At 38.5% G+C, this 19,327-nt stretch overlaps 1 protein-coding gene across 1 annotated transcript in view; it reads right to left on the reverse strand.

Moving 5' to 3' along the window:
* The window catches only part of drd2l (dopamine receptor D2 like), a 45,451-nt gene extending 27,647 nt beyond the window's left edge, over positions 1 to 17,804 (reverse strand). The window contains exon 1 of the mRNA XM_057833271.1: positions 17,456 to 17,804. The gene's annotated coding sequence lies outside the window, so the exon portion shown is untranslated. The remainder of the gene's footprint in view (positions 1 to 17,455) is intronic.
* Between the last annotated feature and the right edge of the window lie 1,523 nt (positions 17,805 to 19,327).

Raw genomic sequence — 19,327 nt, forward strand, 5'->3', positions numbered from 1 at the left:
TGTGCAAATTTTGGTGACTTTTCGTGCATGTTCAGGCCTCCAAATTGGCCGTTTTCATTTGCCCTGAAAAAAAATAAAAAAAAAAAAAAATAATAATCCTTTGTAAAACAATAGGGCCTTCGCACGCCTAGTGCTTGGGCCCTAATAATAATAATCCTTTGCAAAACAATAGGGCCTTCGCACGCCTAGTGCTCGGGCCCTAATTATTTTAACTCAGAATAAAGTTTATTTCCTAAGAACTACAAGCCTTTCTATCTGTGGATCCCTTTAAATTATAGGTATTGGAAAAAAATCAAACCTGAAGTCAAAAAGTCCTGATGTGGAATTATTGAAATGATTGAGAAAAATTCAATCATCTGTAGATTGATATCCATAAATTAGGGATTCCTGAACAGAAAGGAAACGAGTGATTGTTTTGTTGGAGTAACTTTTACAAATTATTCTTTTTTTAATGTTTTTAATCGATAAGACATGTTAATGGAATATTTATTAAGGAAATGATCATTTGATCCATTTCACCAAGTGAAACATACTTGCCTTATACTGCGTAAACTGTGCAACTTCTGACTCATTTTGCTATTCTAGGTCACGTTTTTTTTATTTTTATTTTTTTTAATCACACTGCATAGTATAAATTGTTGGGTCATTAGGTGAACGTTCTTCTCTGCTATTTACGCATGCTCAGCCATCTGTGAATAAAAAAACATAAACATGAACTATAATGAATGGCGTGGGAAACATTCTCATTTATCTCATTAAACATTACCCATTACCACAATGACGTATTCAGTTGGTAGAGAAAAACCAATCATCTCTTCATGGCCATTCTCATAATTCACCCGTCAATTAATTCACCTTCACACCCGACATGACCTGGTGGGATGATTTCCCGTCGATAGGCAGCCCATTATTACAGTATATTTAACTATTGTGGGGCCTTCACATATTTTCACTTTTACAAATAAAGGAAAGTTTCTTTCCATTTATTAAACCGGCGCCAGATGTGAAGATAAAAACAGCTATCTTGCACTATCTATACATGTTGAATTAATCAGCGCGGCAGCTCGTTAACATACTGCACAGTTAAGAGGAGCTCACTTTTCATACACCGGATTATATCTAATAATGTATTTAATTGATCTATTGGCTGCTTCACACGGTGGTAGATGTCAAATCCAATTTGACTGGGGGGGATGAAAATAGATTGGACGTCTATCGCTGTAAATGGCAGCTAACAAGTGAATTAAAGATCCGAAAGGTGTTTCTCTTGAGACTTTTTCGTATGTCAACTCTTGATTGACATGTCTACCAAATTTCATATTTCTAAGTGAAAGCTGAATACTGTTGTGACTAATGAAATACCCGTATTGGCCCGAATATAAGACAGTGTTTTTTTGCATTGAAATAACACTGAAAAAGAGGGGGTCGTCTTACTGTGGGGCTAATAAGTATCTAGTCAACCGCCAATTGTGCAAGTTCTCCTACTTGAAAAGATTAGAGAGGCCTGTGATTGTCAACATGGGTAAACCTCAACCATGAGAGACGGAATTAGAGTGGAAAATATGTATTTGGTCACTTACAAACAAGCAAGATTTCTGGCTGTCAAAGAGGTCTAACTTTTTCTAATGAGGCTCCACTCGTTACCTGTATTAATGGCACCTGTTTTAACTCATTATTGGTATAAAAGACACCTGCCCACAACCTCAGTCAGTCACACTCCAAACTCCACTATGGCCAAGACCAAAGAGCTGTCGAAGGACACCAGAGACAAAATTGTAGACCTGCACCAGGCTGGGAAGACTGAAGCTGCAATAGGTAAAACGCTTGGTGTAAAGAAATCAACTGTGGGAGTAATTATTAGAAAATGGAAGACATACAACACCACTGATAATCTCCCTGGATCTGGGGCTCCATGCAAGATCTCACCCCGTGGCGTCAAAATGATAACAAGAACGGTGAGCAAAAATCCCAGAACCACACGGGGGGACCTAGTGCATGACCTACAGAGAGCTGGGACCACAGTAACAAAGGCTACTATCAGTAACAAAATGCGCCGCCAGGGACTCAAATCCTGCACTGCCAGACGTGTCCCCCTGCTGAAGAAAGTACACGTCCAGGCCCGTCTGCGGTTCGCTAGAGAGCATTTGGATGATCCAGAAGAAGACTGGGAGAATGTGTTATGGTCAGATGAAACCAAAATAGAACTTTTTGGTAGAAACACAGGTTCTCGTGTTTGGAGGAGAAAGAATACTGAATTGCATCTGAAGAACACCATACCCACTGTGAAGCATGGAGGTGAAACATCATGCTTTGGGGCTGTTTTTCTGCAAAAGGACCAGGACGACTGATCTGTGTAAAGGAAAGAATGAATTGGGCCATGTAGGGCCATGGAGGAATGGGCCAAAATACCAGCAACAGTGTGTGAAAAGCTTGTGAAGAGTTACAGAAAACGTTTGGCCTCCTTTATTGTCAACAAAGGATATATAACAAAGTATTGAGATGAACTTTTGGTATTGACCAAATAATTATTTTTCCACCATGATTTGCAAATAAATTCTTTAAAAATCAAACAATGTGATTTTCTTTTTTTCACATTCTGTCTGTCATGGTTGAGATTTACCCATGTTGACAACTACAGGCCTCTAATATTTTCAAGTGGGAGAACTTCCACAATTAGTGGTTGACTAAATACCTATTTGCCCTACTGTATATTTGTGGTCTAGAGATTATACCCATTCACGACGCTAGATGGCGCCAGATATCATTGAATCGATGTTCTGACATGACAGAGCTCAGCTACTCTTTTTAGTTTAACCAGTTTGCATTATTTTATTGCAATGTTTGTCCTTATTCGGATTTGTTTCAAGACTGAAGTTACAGTTAGACTTCACTTTGATGGTTAATGCAGTTATTGCCATTTAGTTACAGTTAGACTTCACTTTGATGGTTAATGCAGTTATTGCAATTTTGTTGTTTTATCACACTAGATTGGTTTATTTACATTTCAAAAACCAGAAGCCATTCATTTACGAATGTGACTGCACTTTAGTTTACATATTTAAAGGTTCAGATATTAAGATTTGAATGAGACAAAATAACATGCTTTTTCTCTCAAATATATTGTTATAATCATTTGTTTTAGATGTACTGTAATTATTTTCTGTATAAAAAATAATTTGGTGTTCAAAAAGTCTTTTTTCAAACTTGAGTCTTGAAAAAGAGGGGGTCGTCTTATAATTACGGCCTTTTTATATTAGGGCCAATTCGGTAATTCAATAGATTAATGTATGAATTTTAATGCTTCCAGCCTTTCCTAATAAAAATGGATTGGACTTCTGTCGCAGTCAATGGCGTTGAAATCTAATCAGTGTCAGTAATGGGTAGAGGTCTGAAATTTCAATCATAGATGCATTTCCACTTATAAAGACATAATCTTAAAAACAAAAAAAAACCACATGATTTTTCATTAATTTATTTGTATTTGACTGGGGTTCATAAGTATTGCTACCCCTGAGAAAATCCGCGCTAATATTTAGTGCAGAAGCCTTTGTTTTCAATTACAGAAGTCAGATGCTTTCTGTAGTTCTTTACCAGGTTTTCACATATGGAAACAGGGATTTTGGCCCATTCCTCCACACAAATCTTATCTCTAGTGTTGTCAGGGTTCGGGGCTGTCGTTGAGAAACACAAAGTTTCAACTCCATCCAAAGAATTTCTATTGGATTGAGGTCTGGAGACTAGCTAGGCCACTCTAGAACCTTGATATGCTTTTTACGTAGCCACTCCTTGGTCAGCTTGGCTGTGTGCTTTGGATCATTATCATGTTGGAAGATCCAGCCATGACTCATTTTCAAGGAGGTTGTGGCTCAAAATCTGACCACACATTTCACTATTCATCCTCTGGTTTATACAGTAAAGTCGTCCTGTCCCCTTTGGCGAAAAGCAGCCCCAAAGCATGCGGTTTCCACCCCGATACGTCACAGTGGGGATGGTGTTCTTGGGATTGTGCTCATCTTGCTTTTTCCTCCACACACGACAAGTAAAGTTTGAACCAAAAAGATCTACTTTGGTATCATCTAACCACATTACTTTCTCCCATGACCCCTCTGCATCATTCAGATGGTCCCTGGCAAACTTCAGACAGGCCTTTACATGTACTGGCTTCAACAGGGGAACCTTCTGAGCAAAGTATTATTTTAAACCATTGAACCGCAGTGTTCTACTGACAGTAGCCTTTGAAATTGTGCATCCAGCTCTCTTCAGATCATGACCGGCTTCTGCCGTGGAGTTCTAGGCTGAGCCCTTACTTTTCTCATCATGAGTGATGCCCCACGAAGAGAGATTTTACATGGAGCCCCAGTCCGGGGAAGACTATCAGTCGTGTTTAGCATTTTCCGTTTTCTAACAATTGCTGCAACTGTTGATTTATTCTCACCAAGCTGCTTTCCAATTGTCCCATAGCCTTTTCCAGCTTTGTGGAGCTCAACATTTTTTTCCTCTGGGGTCTTTAGAAAGCTCTCTGGATTAGTCCATGATAGCAGTTGGATTATGACTGACTCTGGGGTGCATAGGTTACAATATTGATCTCAAACGGATGGTGTGTGTGGTTACTCATGGGGTAAAGGGGGACCTTTTTAAGGAAGATTAGTGTCATAATTCTCAGGAGTAAAAATACCCATTTTAAAAAATCATACAATGTGATTTCTGGATTTTTTTCCTCCAGATTATGTCTCTATGAATGGAAATGCATCTATGATTGAAATTTCAGACCTCTACCTATTTTCTAAGTGGGTGACTGCAAAATCAGAAGGGGTGCAAATACCTCTGTAATTACACTGTAAATATCTGCAGAAATGTGAGGGGTGTATTCACTTTTGTGATACACTGTAAAATGAATAAAATTGTAGTCATGTACGAAGAACTTTTTGAATAGAAAATGCTAGAAATGTTCCTGCTACGTGTTCGTTTCCATGGTTAACGCTCACACTTTCTTCCTGTTTTGGTCTCGAGTCACATGCGCTGTTTTAGTACTGAGAAAGACGTGTGCCGAGTGCATCCACCTGTTGAGATGTGCGAGGGAATGTTAAGCTGTGTACATCCACGTGGAACGTGAGTATTTTTCCTTCGTTCTGGAGGGTTCCAGCAATAGGTTGGACCCCCTACATACGCGGGCATTTCGTAATTTGCTGCTGCAAGTAGTCATCGCTCCAAGTTGGCAAGCATTGTTTACAACATATTTGTGTTGCACATTTATGCCGTGAGGTGATGTGTTCATTTAGCATGTTTGGGATGTGTTCTAAGTGTGACTGAGTGTAAAGTGCTTAGTTGCCGCCACGTTCTGTGGCCAGATTGACGGCATGTGTGTACGGCATACTTCCGGGTTGTGCCGTTTGTATTGTGTTTTGGAGAAGCATATTAGTACTTGACGTATTGTTAGATAGTAAAGTTGTTTCATTTCTTTATATATAAAAAAAACACACACACAAAAACCCATTCATATAACAGCTTAATCTCCTTTCAACACAAACTCAAGGTGTAAATTGTCATACAAGAGATTGTATTTTAAAATTGGATTTGGATTGATTGATAGACTGATTCACTACTGTCTGCCTCCTCCTTGTTTGATTTTGTTGTTTAGTTTGTTTAAAGAAAATAAATGAGTCATTGACACAATGTATATCAGCGCTTTGCCCACAAGGAAAGAAAATGTCAATCAGCTAGTTTTTTTTAACTTGATGAATAGGACTTTTGTCTGAGAAATCAGGCCCGGATCTAGGTTTACCCACCAGAGTGGGCACTTAGAAATCTTGAGGGGGCAGGCTTTTTTACCCTTTGCTTTTCTCCGGGCTTGGGACCGGCGCAAGTAGGACACTGGCTTGTGTCCCGTTGAGGCTGCATTAATTTTTTGGGGGGGTTTATTTATTTATGTATTTTTTCATCCATCTATCTACTTATTCTCGCAGTCGGCGTGATGTCACGATGACATCATCTCGCATAGCAATGTGTCGCCGTTTTGAGATGGGGGCACGCACAGGTAAACATCCGTAGACAAACGTTGTCTGAAATTAATATATTTCAGCTGTGTTTTGCGTCTTTTTTTCATAAAAACGTCTTAAACATGACTTATTAACATCACGAGTCACTGCTGACAGACGCGAGGAGGCGATACAACTTAAAATTAGCGTGTAATGGCCTGCAAATCTGCCTACACAAAGTCGCAGCTGATAGCTGTATAAACAATCCATAGGAATTGCCTGCATTGGAGTTCGGAAACATCTACAACTACCTCATAAAGTCACCCAGTAAGTTGAACTTTATCAATTACGTGGAATATGTACTGCGTGGAACTAAGAAAACTGGTAGTATACACAGAGTGATTATTTCTGCCGTAACTGGTAATTCACCTCCAAGCGTTATTCAGCCGTGAACACGTCACGGCAAAATAACCAATTCCCACCTGGCCAATAATATACCGATTGACCGATCAGAGCAGTTCATGGCAAAAGAAAAATAACGATTTGCGAGTTGTCGGTTACGCTAATAATTACCACTGCCTAGTCTATTGAATCCTAGCAGCTAATTGGGGCAAAAAAAAAAAATCGATTAAAGTTTACTCACCAGTAATAAAATGTCGGCTGCAAACGTAAATGTGCCTAGATTTAGGTTCCCGCCGGCGAGAATGGTCCACGGAAGCGTCCTCTTTTACTGTTCCTCGATTGATTGCTTTCAGCCATTTGCTTGTCCTTTTCTTCTCACGAGGAAGAATGAAGAACTTCAAATGCGGCTCCGAACTCTTCCTTGTGTTACAACCCGCAACACGGCAACTTTTAGTCATGCCGACGGAAAAAAAGACCGCAAATAAGACAAAAGTTCAACGCGTTTGTACTACAATGCACGACAGATCAACTGATTGTGACCCGTGTTTTGCCCCCATTTCAATACGGCGGCGTTTTGTTGTGGCTGGTGACGTCATTAATGCCCGGATGTCCGACTGCGAGAATGTGTCTGGAGGAGAGGGCGGAAGCATGCGGATAACAAACGAGGTTGGAAAAACAGCTTGTTTTGGTGATTGCTTGTTTGGCGTGGTTGCGGCCAACAGTAACCGTTAATACTGCAATAAAAAAAGTAGGTGAGACCAACTGTCCTTGTGTTCTCTATATCCAAATTCTTACGTTTTATACTCAGAACCTTTATTAAAAACTTTAACGAGTTTTATGTACTTAAAAAAGTACAGTTGTAGACGACAGTTAAGTCAGGAAGCTGTAATAAAATATTACTGAAAGAAAAAGTCATGCATTTTTTCTTATTACTTAAAACATGCCTAAAACAACTTCAAGTTAAATTGTGAAGGTAATTGTAAAAAGTGATATTTATACAATTGTTTAATTAATCATCCATTTAATCGATTATAAAAATAATTGTGAGTTGTAGCTTTAGTGTGAATGTATCACATTGAAGTTGGAAATACTCTCATAGTAATTGTTCATTATGTTTTATTTTTTAGGAGAAAGCAAGAAGGGGTTATGGGGGACAGAAATGAAGGAGGCAAACAGAAGAGAGAATTAAAAACAACAAAAAATACACCATGACACGTCTATGCTACCTATAGTGGTGCAATTGTTACCTAATTATATTTACCCGTGGACACCATGTGGGGGTCTGCAACCAAGGGGAAAGAGGAAGAAATGTATTTCATAAAATTTCATGTTTCTAAATGAAACTGTGTAAGAGGTGTGCATTTTCAAGACCTAGACAAGCAATCATTCCCTGTCGCTTTTTTTTTTTTTTTTTGCTCCTCCAACCGGTTGTCTGCTGCCCTCTGAAGAAGACTCTTAATCTGGTTTTAATAACACTTCTCCGCTCTTATCTCCTCACAGACTCCCATTCGTCTTGGTCCGCCACTGACATTTCTGCAGCCATAAAGAGGGAGAACCAAGGGAGCTGAATTCATTCAACTTAATCTTCCCTCTATTAAAATAGTATATATATTATACTCAGTATATAAATATTTTTTAACTGTAATTCCCTTTTGTTTTCTTGACAGGCAGCACATTATGGATGATTAATCTGAGAAGAAAGTCACGGTTCTACAAAGCGAAGGCAAAATGTATAAGAACTGGATTACATTAGAATGAAATAGAGGGAAGAGAGGGAACCGTCTGAGATGGATGCACATCCTCCCTCCCTCCTGCCGTTTGCATCTAATAGAGTCCTCAAATAGTTCAGACGACCCTACGTGATTCAAGGAGTCAATAAGGAAAGAGCCCATTATTTGTACCCAAGCTTTAAACCAAGTACAAAAAAGAAAATGAGGCATGTTCACGCCACGAAAATAGACAGTTTCCCCCGAGCAACATGTAATTTGTCAGGCATGGCTACCACCAAAATACTCGTCGCAAAAATGATTTTTCAAATTGGACGTTTTTCAATCAAGTGATTGAAATGCCAAGCTACGATCACGCAATAAACCCAAGGAGAACTGTCATAAATTCTCCCTGAAATTCCCCCAAATTGATAAAAAAAAAAAAGCATAAAAGAATGATTTTATGTTAGAAAAAAAAAATCTAAAAATTGTCCCAAAATTGACAAAATCTTTGGCAATATTAAAATAACTGCCTACAAAAATGAGTAGCAACTTTATTATAATGCAAAATAGCTTAAGAAAAAGCACTTTCAGGATGAAAAAAAAAATACATCCATGGGAAAAATTAAAAACAGAAAACTCCCTCCAAATGAATGACAAAAAAAAAAAAAAAAACGCCCAAAAAACATCCCACTTAACATACATCTAACAGATTCCTTATTTTTTTTGTGAAATTGAACAAATTGTTCACAAAATTTTCAATGTTGAATTTCAAATTAGATGCCCTCAAAATATACAAAATTAAAACATTCTAAAATCCCAACCACAAAACGGTTAAAAACGTTCTCCAAAAGAAGACAAAAATAATATAAAAATGATCAGAAACTGAAAAGTCCCACCAAAATAGAAAGGAATTAGTTGAGAAATCAACATAAACACTCCAAAATTGGACCAACCCCCCCACCTCGAAAACAATATCTTTTCGACCAAAAGCAAGGACCTACAGTGCCTTCCATAATTATTGGATTTATAATAATTATGTGTTTTTTAGCTTTTAAATTTTTTTTTTCTAAATAATATGGGATCTTAATGGAAAAAATGTTCAGTGGGGAAAAAATCCCACATAAAGAAATAATTATTTGACATCAAATAATGTGTGTCACAATTATTAGCACCCCTGGTGTTAGTACTTTGTACAACCCCCTTTTGCCAACAAAACAGCACCTAATCTTCTCCTATAATGTTTCACAAGATGGGAAAATGAGGGATCTTCAGCCATTCCTCTTTGCAGAATCTCTCTAAATCATCCAGAGACCTGGGTCCAGTCCTCTGTACTCTCCTCTTCAGCTCACCCCACAGGTTTTCAATGGGGTTGAGGTCTGGGGACTGAGATGGCCATGGGTGGAGCTTAATTTTGTGTCTGGTGAACCATTTCTGTGTAGATTTGGCCATATGTTTAGGTTTATTGTCTTGCTGAAAGACCCAGTGACGACCCATCTTCAGCTTTCGGGCAGAGGGCAACAGATTTTGATTTAAAATGTCCTGGTATTTCAAAGCATTCATAATGCCATGCACCCTAACAAGGTTCCCATGGCCTTTGGAAGCGAAACAGCCCCGCAGCATCACTGACCCACCTCCATACGTTACAGTGGGTATGAGGTGCTTTTCAGCATGCGCATCTTTCGTGGCACGCCAGACCCACTTAGATTGTTTGTTGCCAAAAAGCTCAATCTTGGTCTCATCTGACCAAAGCACACGGTCCCATTTGAAGCCCCAATACCGCTTGGCGAACTCCAGACGTTTGCGTTTATGATTCCCCCTCGACGACGAACTCTATCGCAGAAAGTTCAACCAAACCATCTCCTTGCGGCGCGTTAAATTTGACGCGCGTCAGTCGATTTGGCGTCATCCCGACGCGTGACGCGAGGTAGCTTGACGTGCCTATTCACGCGTTTACATTGACTTTCAATGGAAACCTGACGCGCCACAAGCAAATGACGCGGCCGGTGTGAATGTAGCTTTAGAGTTACGGCCTGCCGAGAGCTGTAAGCTGCGCTAATGTTGAAGCTGAATGTGCTAATAAAGAAACAAAATGCCCGCACGTCGCGTGTGGTATACCTTTGTTAAGAAAAAGCACATAACAAGACACCTTTCTCTGCCTCTTAGCTCTCAAGTGTGTCATTGTAATCTGTTTGAGGCAATGCATGAGCGGGTCATTCCGCGCATGCGTTAGATATTTCAACGTGATTCATTAAAAAAATTAATTACCGCCCGTTAACGCGTTAAATTTGACAGCCCTAATTTATTGTGTAGGTTAATATAATTTATGTTTAAATGATGCAATTTAAATTTGCTCATAAAATCCGGAATATTTTCTGGAAGTTTTCAAAAATCTTTGAAAACAAAGGTTTTAATTGAACGGTGTAGGCTGGACCAATACACATAAAAGTTAGTATATGTCAATACAGACTGATTTTGCATTGATGATTAAGAATGTCCCATCCCTAGCAAAAAGTGTACATGCAGGTAATGCCATATTGTCCCTACTAATGTTGAGACCAAACCTACGCCTTTGACCAAAAGCTTATATGAATTTCAACAAGAATTAAAAATACATTTGTAACTGATAAATATTTACTGCATGTGAGTGGAGCATGAAAAAGACAAAAAAACAAAAAAATCCAATCCACTTCCACTAACTGCCATTCAAAATTGAGCACCCAAGCCAGTTTGACATTGAAACATGAAATTTCATATAGTCACATTAAAGGAACAAGAAGCCTGACCTTTTGGTTTATTATTATTTTTCTCTTTCCATTGCACGGTAATTTGGTTAGAACGATGGGCGACAGAAAATTCCGACGTCACAAAACTCTCAACATACCAAGTCACTGACAAGGTCATCGCTGCAAAATGAAATCTTCTGGAGTTTTGATTAACGGTCGTGAACGCGAGCCATTATTTTGACCTCCTCTTCCTGCAAAGACCATCATGGTTTGTCCTTGAAAAAGGCTGGGCGTGTACTTACAAGACTTTATGCTGCCATAAACCTGCAATATGGCCAAACATCTTTTTAATATGCCAGTAAAATGAGGGACAGTTTGACCTACAGAGTTGTTTGCTTTTTGACAGCACGGCTCCCTAAATGAATATGTATTTATGCATTCATTATGTCAAGCACCAATCTGGTGGAGGGTCACCGGTGTTTATTCCATCTGACTTTGGAATGAAGACATATATTGGATTGCAGCAGGCTCATTTTTTCAATGCATGTATTTACTTTCAAAATGCATAATACATAGTATATATACAGTATAATTATATATATATGAAATGATAATTCCAATTTTTGTAAAAAGTGTCCTTGTTTTATATATTTGGGGTGGCGTTGCTCAGTGGTAGAGTAGTTGTCCCCCAACCCAGAGGTTGTGGGTTCGATTCTCCGCCCTGATTAACTTGGCCGAGTATCCTTGAGCAATAAATTGAACCCCACGTTGCTCCTAGTGCTGTGTCACCAGTAGTTAGGTGGATGGAGATGTAGTGTCAAGTGCTTTGAAAGGTGGAAAAAGCACTATACAAGTAAAACACCATTTACGTTTTGTTAAAATTGTGAATTCTAGAAATGTTTCGTATAAATAAAAAAATACCTATTGTATACATACTAGTCCTTCTCAAAAAATTAGCATATTGTGATAAAGTTCATTATTTTCTGTAATGTACTGATAAACATTAGACTATCATTCATTTTAGATTCATTACACACAACTGAAGTAATTCAAGCCTTTTATTGTATTAATACTAGAGGTGGGAATCTTTGGGCACCTAACAATTTGATTACGATTACGATTCAGAGGCTACGATTCGATTATAAATCGATTATTGATGACCCCCCCCCTGCTATTAGCTGCTAATGTTTTGTACATTACTTACAAAAACTGTACAAAAAAAAAAAAAAAAAAGCCTCGCAGGCTTAAACAAATGACTATTTCAGTATCAAGTTAACAGTTAAAAACAATAAATAATATACTCAAATCCCCATTCTGTATCAGCAGCTTTAAACTACATTCAATTAATTTAATGTTGTCAATAGGCCTGTCGCGATAATAAATTTTAGTGTGCGATAATTATGCTAATAAATTATTGCGATATGCGATATTATTGCGCCCCCTGCCCCAATTTTTTTTTAACCAATTTACAATAACACAGTGAGAAGTATATAGTAATAGATCAAGTACACTCATTTAAACACGATAAATATTTACTCTTAAATTCAAAAATACTTTTTAAGAAATCACATCTAAAAACAATAGACCATGCCTCTTAAGTAAAAAACAACAATATTGATACCGCACAGAAACACAGAATAAAACGTGTTTAAAAAAAAAAAAAGGCACTTAATAACTTAAGCATTTAGGCAAATGAAAACTTTTCCCGTCATAGCTTCTGCAATGGTGTTCCATAGGGATGCAACGATACAATTAAGTCATGGTTCGGTACGATTTTCGATACGGGGGACACGATTTTCGATCCCATTCAATACATTTAATGCTGTGTAAAAAAAAAAAACAATTATATGTTTTTTTTTTTTTTTTGCTAACAAGCAAAAATTAAATTGCCATCATATATACATGCATTTTAGTGCACATTATTTATGTGCTTACTTCTTACTGTTCTGAAAAAAATTTGTATAAAAGTGCTGAAAACAATCTTTACTGTTTGTAAAGTGAGGCAGGGCACACTGTTGATTGCTACAGCTCTCTTAGCAGCTAGATTTACTACATGAGCAAGACATCCTACTTTCTGGTCCGAATCCATCTGTGTCATGTCCTGAATTAACAATATTTGCAACATTATCTATAGTCACTGGTATGGATTGATTTGGCCTTCTTAATTTCCATTCAGTCATGATAGTTTAGAATTCATCGATGTAGTATGGACTACGTGTCCCATAATCACTCTGGGCTCACGTAGCCAATGGCATGGGACGTAGCACATCTAGTTTGCCATTTCATGATATCTAGTGTGTGCGACAAGTTAGCAAGCGCCGCTGAAGTCACGTCTGCTCATTACTACACACCAGCATATGACAATCGACTTTCATAAACAGGAAGAGTTTGAAGCAGCTGTTCGTTGTCAAAGCGAGGTTGTTCGTAGCAGCCAAGTCGGTAACAATGTTTTGGCGAACTTCGTTGTAAATATCCGGCGTTGTGCCGAAAAATAGCCGCCCCGCGTGAACTGTCACTCCTGACGGGAGCGCCCACACGTCAACGACACCGGCGCGCCATAGATGGTCCACAGTCACTCCGGAGCACTGACGCGGCCGGTATACCTGTACATTGAACAATAGGATATAATGGGAACGATTGGCTCCGGCGCTAGTTTTTGCCGGACCTGGAACGAATATGCATTTTGCGCAGTTGGTAACGAGGAATCCGAACTTTTAACAGCACGTCTGCCGCACGCGCACACGCACGTGCACACGAGGTGATAAATCGCAGCGGAAAAATTACCGCCTTCATTTTTATATATCGCACGATAAATGGAATTATTGCATATTGCGACAGGCTTAGTTGTCAATCAACCGTTAAAGTTGTTAAAATTGCTCCTGTTATTCCATAATTTCCCTTTTGTCTACTTTCGACATGTGAAAGTTTTAAAACTATTTTAAAGATAGATTCAAGTCAATATTTTACCGATTTAGGAGTATTTTAGATAAAAAGTTAACTACAACAGCCTTGCAGGGAAGTCTACTGCTTTAAGATGGCGGCCGTTCACTAACGCCCGCATCTAGCTTTTTCTACATGTGCTGCTATCGCCACCGAGTCTATTTTACATCTAGTCCTCTATAAATATGATATCTACCTTAACATTATGTATTGTTGACGTACTTTGCAGCAGCTTTCGGCAGCAGTCAGGTATGTTGTTGTTGTTTTTATCTCGCGTCATGAGTTGAGCTAGAGCCGTGAGTTGAGCATTGGCATTACCCGAGGGGCCGCGTAATGACAAGCATGATGTTTAGCTACTCTCACTCCGTTCCTCATTGCATTCCGAAGACCGCGCGGCGCGCTGAGTGTGTTTTACTTCCGCTTGACATATTTCAATAATCGGAATTTGGATGTTTGTGAATCGTTCTCGAATCTTCCACGGCCGAATCGCGAATAATCTAAGAATCGGAAATTTCGCCCACCTCTAATTAATACTGTTGATTTTGGCAAAAAAGTCAAGAAAAACAAAAAATCCCTATCTCAAAAAATTTGCATATTTCATCCGACCAATACAAAAAAGTGTTTTTTAATACAAAAAAAGTCTAGCTTCAATTAATTATATCAGCTATGGAGTCAATACTTGGTCGGGAATCCTTTTGCAGAAATGACTGCTTCAATGCGGCGTGGCATAGAGGCAATCAGCCCGTGGCACTGCTGAGGTGGCCAAAACCACCATTTACCAGTGGTTTTGGCACTGTGAGCAGATGCCAGGCTGTGCTGAAAAATGCTTCATCTCCATAAGGCTTTTCAGCAGATGGAAGCATGAAGTGCTCCAAAATCTCCTGATAGCTAGCTGCATTTAGTCTGCCCTTGATAAAACACAGTAGACCAACACCAGCAGCTGACATGGCACCCCAGACCATCACTGATTGGTTACTTGACACTGGACTTCAGGCATTTTGGCATTTCCTTCTCCCCAGTCTTCCTCCAAACTCTGGCACCTTGATTTCCGAATGACATGGAAAATTTGCTTTCATCTGAAAAAAGTACTTTGGACCACTGAGCAACAGTCCAGTGCTGCTTCTCTGTAGCCCAGGTCATGCACTTCTGCCGCTGTTTCAGGTTCCAAAAATGGCTTGACCTGGGGAACACGGCATCTGTAGCCCATTTCCAGCACACGCCTGTGCACGGTGGCTCTGGATGTTTCTACTCCAGACTCAGTCCACTGTTTCTGCTCTTGCACCCCTCTTTAAAATAAGCTGCTGTATTTTAAGCCAAAAGAACTGTTGTGTTTTACAGAACAATATGTCTATATTCTGCCATAGCAGTTTCATGGCGCATGAAGCCCCCGAACCATTTTTAATTTGTCCGTTTTACCCTGGGAACCCCCGTTTAAAGATGTCACGCAACCGCTTTTGTTTCAACACAGCCATAAAAAGAACGTAAGTATATTTATTATTTGAAATGTCTGTATTTTTTTAGCTTAGAATCATTAAGTGATGATTAATATTTAGTTTAAAAAAAAAAAAAAACGACTTTAAAAAATTATTCACTCGCATATTTTAAGCTTTTAAACAAATTACATCCAAATGAAAAAATGGTGACTGTAAATCGGTCACTGATATCTACCTCATTACTCTCGCTTAATTGTTTTTCTTTTGGTACTGCTGGGTTTTCTCTGATATTTTAGATGATAACATCCAAAGAAAAATTGGAAAAAAAAAAAAAAAAGTTTAAAAGGGAAAATATATGAAAAAGAAAATCTCGACCACGCCTTAATGTCTGCGATTTCTGCATCGCGACCCTTGTTATTAGGGTTGGGCATCGTTTGCAATTGAACGATTCAGAGTCAGATTCCATGTTTCGATTCCGAATGATTCTCGATTCCGATTCTTTTAAGAAGCGGGGTAAAAAAAAAATGCAAGGTAAAAAAAATGTGAATAGTTTGTTTATATTAAAGTCTTAACTTCTCGATGATTTTTCAAATTAAATGAACTTCTCACAGGGCTAATTTTAACTTGTATATAAATATCAGTCTTTGAACTCAAGCAATTTTTTTCCACTCGGCGGTCAGAGCATCAAAACAAGTAATCGAAATTTAAAAATTCGAACGATTCCGTGAGCATCGGAGTGTTAGAACTGGTTCCCATCAATGCTTGATGCTCAACCCTATTTGTTATATTACCATGTTTCACCCATAAAATCCCACCCAAAATCCGGCTGTGCCCATTCAAAACTGTGTGTTGACACTCGGTGATACATGCTACATGGAGTTTTTGGATCGAAAAGAGGTAAGTGCGGGATAATATCTCGTTACAATCATGGCGTCTTTAATTATGCTCTCTGATTTTTAAAAATTTTCTTCATCCATAAAATTGAGATTTTAACCCTATATTGCCAAATGTATCACATTTGATAAACCTAAAATTTCATGATTTTGAGACGGATTCAGAATTTTGACATTTCTTTTTGGGGAAAAAAAAAATGATGGATGGAAGTCAACACATGTATCTGCAGGTTCCATGAAAAAAACAAACATGATTTAGCAAGGGTTAGAGATATCTGAGCGCTTATTACACATATTCATTTTGACTTTTCTTTTTACAAATTTGAAAAAAAAAGGTTTCATTAGGACCTTATTTTTCAAATTTTAGGATTCTCTGATAATTGCTTCGTATTGCTGGCATTAAAGGGTTGCGTTGCAATGATGTATCACACATGCATATCGTACAGCTTTGAAATTTGGCCAAATTGGGGTTCTCAGAGCGGAACTTCACCTTCAGTGAACTTCAGTGTTTTCCGCCATATATATGTGTGTGCGTGTGTGTATAAATAAGCTTGATTTATGATTTTGAATCTTTTGCATCATTTAAAAAGTAAAACGGTAAAATTAGTCAAAAAACAGTATATGAACAATGGCTGCTCATAGTGGATGAAATACTCGACATGGAACGGCTAACATATAGGCTAAAGATAAAAGAATATTTGTTTTGGAAAAACTGGGGGAAGTGGCTGACTTACAGGGAAAAAGGGGTATAATATGGATCTCTGGCTCACCATGATAGAGGAGAACACAGGCCCGTTGGATGCTCATTAGTTATAAAAATTTTTTTGTTTGGTGTTGGTGATATTCGGTGGTGGGGAATGTTGTGTTTGTGTTTTGTGTAAAAAATTAGAAATAAATAAAATTTAAAAAAAATTAAAAAACAGTATATAACATATTTCACATTTTTGCTTTATTTCAATATTTTGGGGTTATTTTTCCCCAATCTATTATTTTGCCTGTCAGTATGTAACTATCGTTATTATTCAAAATGATTCAATTAACTTTTAATTTTTTTTTTTTTTCACATTCATACTGCTGCTGTAACAGTATTGTTGTGGCTCATTGACAATAAACGCCCTCTGATTTTGATTCTGCCATATGAAACAAAAGTGTTCCATTGTGGTCAATCAAAAAACAGTCAGTTTTCCTGTAATATTAATAGGCTAATTAAAAAAACATATAAGGAGCAAGAAAGTTCGAATTGAACACAGCTATTGTTTTCAAAACACATACCAGTATTTAATTAATTTTAATGTAGCAAACACACGCTGCAGCCCCAGTAGCATTACAGCAAATGACAATGTAGTTAACAATTCATGAAGAATGATACATTGGTCATACCGGCAGCAGGTTTCAGGTCCGCACTCCTTTCCCAGCGCGGCGACCACAGCCCTGACGACGGCTACTAAGCTCCGGTGTGTCCGCAGTTTCTCCCGAGGCTTTCCAGCCCGTCTTAGCTTCGTCTCGACGTGGTAAGATGCGCGAGGCGTGTGAGGTACACGGCGCTCAAGATTTCCGAGCACACGCGGGGTCTTGACGTGACAGTGTGAATCAGACACGTCATTGGTTAAGGGAACTAATGAGAGGCGGGGCGTCGGTGATTTTCTAAACTCACCTGATGGATTTTGAATGACAGGTGTCTCAGCCAATTAAGGGGCACCTGAAGAAATCTCCCTCTTCGAACTTCACTTTGAATAACTCATTTTAACATAAACATAGCGCCACCCTATTAAAATATATGGCGGAAAACACTCAGGGGACTTGAAGTTCCGCTCTGAGACCCCCAATTTAGCCAAATTTCAAAATTGTCCAATATGCACGAGTGATCATTGGAATGCTTAAAATCTCAGTTTTCTGGGGGAAGAAAAAATTTGAAAAGGAGGGCATTTAAAAAGTTTTTTAAACAGCAAATCCCTATCTGGAGGTGAGAGCACGCAGGAGCAGAATTACAGACGCCATGACTTTAACGAGATATTATCGCGTACCTACCTTGTTTCGATCCAAAAACCTCATGTAGCATGTATCATTGAGTGTCAAGACACAGCTGTGAATGGCCACAGCTGGATTTTTGGGGGACTTTATGGGTGAAACATGGTAATATAACAAGGGTCGCGATGCAGATATCGCAGACATCAAAGAGTGCTCGAGATGTACTTTTTCATTAATTTACCTTTTCTAATTTTTTTTTTCAATTTTTCATTGTTTGGATCGATTATTTATCATCTAACATATCGCAGAAAATGCGACAGTAACGAAAAAAATACAATTAAGCAATAGTTATGAGGTAGATATCTGTGACTTTTTTAGACGCCATTTTTTTCATTGTGACGTGATTTGTTTAAAAGTTCAAAATACGTAAGTGAATAATTTTTTAAAGTTTTTTTTAAACAAAATATTACACATCAATTAATGATTCTAAGCAAAAAATGACAGACATTTTGAATAATAAATATAATTGCTGACCTTGTTTTCATGGCTGGGTTAAAACAAAAACGGTTGCGCGACGGACAAATTAAAAATAGTTTGAGGGCTTAATGCGCCATGAATCTGCTATGGCAGCATATAGACATATTGTTCTATCAAACACAACAGTTATTTTGGCTTAAAATACAGCAGTTTCTTTTAAAGAGGGTTGTAAGAGCAGAAACTGCTTTTTCAGTCTTGTCTGTGTTTTCCGCTATATATTAATAACATTCTGGCTTATGACCAAATTTCAAAATTGTCCTATATTCATGGGTGATACATCATTGGAAAGCTTAAATTGCCTGTGACACAAAAAAGCATGTTTATTTCATATTACACGTGGTATTTTATGCTCCTGAATGAAATGGGCCACTCAAATGTGTGTGGGAGCGATCGATATATGGCGGAAAACACTCAGGTGACTCGAAGTTCCGCTCTGAGACCCCCAATTTAGCCAAATTTCAAAATTGTCCGATATGCATGCAGAGGCGTGGCGTCCCATTAGGCAAACCAGGCAATTGCCTAGGGCCCCCAGCCAGCAGGGGCCCCCAGAGGGCCAACAGATTTAGCACACGCAGCTTTTCTGCACTGTCGCAGCGACAAGTGTAGGGAGTGTTTCAATACCATGGAATCATTTGGCAGATTATCTAACGATTCTGTTTAGAGCTGAAAAGAATACTCGAGCAATTCGAGTTTAAAAACTGATCCGAGTAATTTTATTCACCTCGAGGAATCGTTTAATTTTGCCAG

Source organism: Corythoichthys intestinalis, chromosome 4 (genome assembly GCF_030265065.1).
Source record: "Corythoichthys intestinalis isolate RoL2023-P3 chromosome 4, ASM3026506v1, whole genome shotgun sequence".
In the NCBI taxonomy this organism is placed as follows: domain Eukaryota; kingdom Metazoa; phylum Chordata; class Actinopteri; order Syngnathiformes; family Syngnathidae; genus Corythoichthys; species Corythoichthys intestinalis.